Source organism: Littorina saxatilis, linkage group LG10 (assembly GCF_037325665.1).
Source record: "Littorina saxatilis isolate snail1 linkage group LG10, US_GU_Lsax_2.0, whole genome shotgun sequence".
NCBI lineage: Eukaryota > Metazoa > Mollusca > Gastropoda > Littorinimorpha > Littorinidae > Littorina > Littorina saxatilis.
The window spans coordinates 3916593-3920586 of NC_090254.1; positions in this window are offsets into that span (position 1 = coordinate 3916593).

The window sequence follows — 3994 nt, forward strand, 5'->3', positions numbered from 1 at the left end:
GAGAGAGAGAGAGACAGGGAGAGAGTAGAGACTCGGAGAGAGAGAGAGAGTGAGTGAGAGACAGGGAGAGAATAGAGACTCGGAGAGAGAGAGAGTGAGTGAGAGACAGGGAGAGAGTAGAGACTCGGAGAGAGAGAGAGTGAGTGAGAGACAGGGAGAGAGTAGAGACTCGGAGAGAGAGAGAGTGAGTGAGAGACAGGGAGAGAGTAGAGACTCGGAGAGAGAGAGAGAGTGAGTGAGAAACAGGGAGAGAGTAGAGACTCGGAGAGAGAGAGAGTGAGTGAGAGGTGAGAGACAGGGAGAGAGTAGAGACTCGGAGAGAGAGAGAGTGAGTGAGAGACAGGGAGAGAGTAGAGACTCGGAGAGAGAGAGAGAGAGAGAGAGAGAGAGAGAGAGAGAGAGAGAGACAGGGAGAGAGTAGAGACTCGGAGAGAGAGAGAGAGTGAGTGAGAGACAGGGAGAGAGTAGAGACTCGGAGAGAGAGAGAGTGAGTGAGAGACAGGGAGAGAGTAGAGACTCGGAGAAAGAGAGAGAGAGAGAGAGAGAGAGAGAGAGAGAGAGTGAGTGAGAGACAGGGAGAGAGTAGAGACTTGGAGAGAGAGAGAGAGAGAGAGAGAGAGAGAGAGAGAGAGAGAGAGAGAGAGTGAGTGAGAGACAGGGAGAGAGTAGACCAACGACATTCTGTCTGCTCTGGATGGTGGTGATGTGTCTGTGCTCACCCTACTGGACCTCTCGGCAGCGTTTGACACAATAGATCATGTCACGCTGCTGAGCAGGCTCCAGACCCTGTATGGCATCTCTGGTCCAGCGCTGGCATGGTTTGAGTCCTACCTTACGGATAGAACTCAGGCTGTGCTTGTCGATGGCCAGAGATCAGCCCCAGCCCCCCTTGTTTTCGGTGTCCCTCAAGGCTCTGTACTTGGCCCCGTCCTCTTCATTATGTATACCAAACCCTTGTCTGCCCTCATTCAAAATCATTCCGTTTCAAACCAGTCTTTTGCTGATGATACCCAGTTGTATAAGCCTAGTTCCCCCGCAGAGACACATGCCGCCATCCAGACCATTCAGACCTGTATCTTAGATGTTAAGTCATGGATGGTAGAAAATAAGTTAAAACTAAATGATGATAAGACAGAGGCACTTCTGTGCATGAAAAAGTCCACTAAGTTCCCAAATTCTCAACCTTCGTCTGTCCAAGTAGGAAATACCGACATCTCTTTCTCTTCTTCAGCTAGAAACCTCGGCTTCACCATCTCCTCAGACATGACACTCAACAAGCACATCTCTAACATCTGTAGGTCCGCATACTTTGAACTCCGCAAGATCGCAACCATCCGCCATACACTGTCCGTTCAAACTACAAACACTCTAGTCTGCTCTCTTGTTCTTTCTAAACTTGACTACTGTAACTCTCTTCTCTCTGGCTGTCCACTCTACCTCCTGCACAAACTACAGAAAGTTCAAAATTCTGCAGCACGCCTAATCCTCAAAGCACGAAAAAAAGATCATGTCACACCACTTCGCCGCACACTCCACTGGTTACCCATCCAAGCCCGCATTGAATACAAACTGTCCACTCTCTGCTTTCACTTCTTCTCTGCCTCGTCTCCTGCTTATTTCTCTGAACTTCTCACTGTATACACTCCTGCTAGACAACTCCGCTCCTCTTCTGATAGCCGCACCCTAGTCATCCCACACACAAAATCAAAAGCATATGGACAACGCACTTTTGCATTTTGCGCATCTACTCAATGGAACTCTCTCCCCTCTCACATTCGCCACTCTCAGTCAGTACAGTCATTCAAGCGAGCACTCAAAACTCACCTCTTCCAGAAACACAACTCCTAAAGTCGCAGCATTTTGCCATCCTGTTCTGTAACGGTTCCATCTCTATTCAGCTTGTTATTTTTGTCTTTTGTTTTAAATTATTATAAATATAATTTTTCACTGCAGTAGTCCTTTAACTTTAACCCTTAGCTGTAAGCTAGATATGCACAAGTCATGTCGGTGCCACATAATGCTGACACACATGTTCCTGTGCATAGTTTATGGATAACGTGTAGTTGGGAAGTTAAGAGTAGAAATAATTAGTATTTAGTGTAGGAGGAGGGTTGGGGGTGGGTAGGGAGGGGGTGGGTATGGTTTACTTTGAGCAGGTCGGTTTTAGTTTTAATAAACAATTCTAGAGAATTGTGTATCTTATATTTGAGTCTTTCGTGTTTTAGACATTGATGCATTTAATAGTTTTAACGAGTTGCCTTTTGTTTTATCATTCTGGTGTTTATCTAGATGTGCTGTGTATCTTATAAGAAGTTCTTAAAAGTTTGAAGTTATTTTAGCATATAGGTATTTTATGTCTTAACAGTTAAACATGTATTACGTTATCATTAAGATTCATGCTTTGTTAGTACTAAGCAGTTGTTTTAATCAGTCTGGTTTTCTCTTGTTTTCATCTTATGAACATTCTAAATGTTAGACTAACTTATTGTCTTGTACAGAATAACAACTGTGTGAATGGTGCTATACTGAATGAAAGAGTGTGACATGAAGTTCTTGTACATCATTGCAAAGAGTGTGAATGACGTTTTAGTTTAGATGTCAAGCGCTTAGAGCAAGCCTTTTTAACGAAAGTTTTTTTTTTTTTTTTTTTTTTTCATTTTTTTTTCAAACAATTTTATTCAAATAAATAACAACAATCAACAATATCTCATACAATGAATTAAATACATCTTATCGAGTACAACAAGCTAACTTTTTTTTAACGTTTTGTTCTTCGAACACTCACACAAAAATGCTTCTTATCTGTAACTGCCTATTAAAAATACTTTCCAACGGTAAAAACGAATTTGTTTTTTTATATATACTAACGCACATCTTTCCGATTAAGATAATGTGGTTCAATTTATACATAGTTGCCTTTTTCACCATTACAAAATGCATACCAAATAAAACATCACTAACTTTCAAAACAATCTTAATTTCTAAAGTACGAAAAATAAATTCTTCAATAAACTTCCAGAATTTGTATACAACCGGGCATTCAAAAAAGAAGTGTTCAATGAAATCAGTTACATCACAACAGTAATTACATTTATTAGTTTCCGTTACTTTCATTTTACACAGGAGAATGTTGGTCGGATAAATGTTGTGCATAATTTTCCAGTGTAAAACTCTTAATCTAGTCTCTTGTGTTGACTGATGGGCAACTATCCAAGATCGTTCATCAATTTCTACATTAAACTTTCTCTTCCAAAATCCTCCGGAACATGGTACATCTGTTTTCATATTAATAATCTCTTTCCGATATTCTTTGGCACTTAACACATTTTTGCCGTTAAACAGTGGGGTAATACAAACATCATCAGTCATATTTACAACATTTTTCCTCATGAATAATGACACAGCGGCTTTTACAACATTATATTCAAGAATTCGGTTTGGCGAATATCCAATCAAATCACATATATCTTGATATGATAATATGTCTCCCGAACGTACACTGTCAGTTAATACCAATACACCTCGTCGTATCCAACTTTCAAAAAATAAAACTTTGCCACTATACGTTATGCATGCATTATTCCATAATAAAATCGGCCCGATTGTCCCACGATCGTAGTGGTTATTATCCAGCCAATATTTTAATACTGCTTTCCAAAAGTGTGATTTCACTAGGTCTAACCCTTTAAATCTTGCACTGTTTACATTCGATAAGAAACATTCAAAGTGCTTTCCAAAACGCAAATACATCATCTTTGGAGTGAGACTCCAATTATCATTTTCATTTGATGTAGTCAGTTGTGAAACCCATTGTAATCGGAAGGCCTTTGAAAAGGTGAAAAGAAGCGTTTTATGTTTTGAAATTGAAAAAGGTGGTTTAAAAATGATCGATATTAAGCAAATGCAAATTTCTTTTTTATAACGAAAGTTTTTGATTTAGCGCTATATAAATGTTCTTATTATTATTATTATTATTATTATTATTATTAGAGAC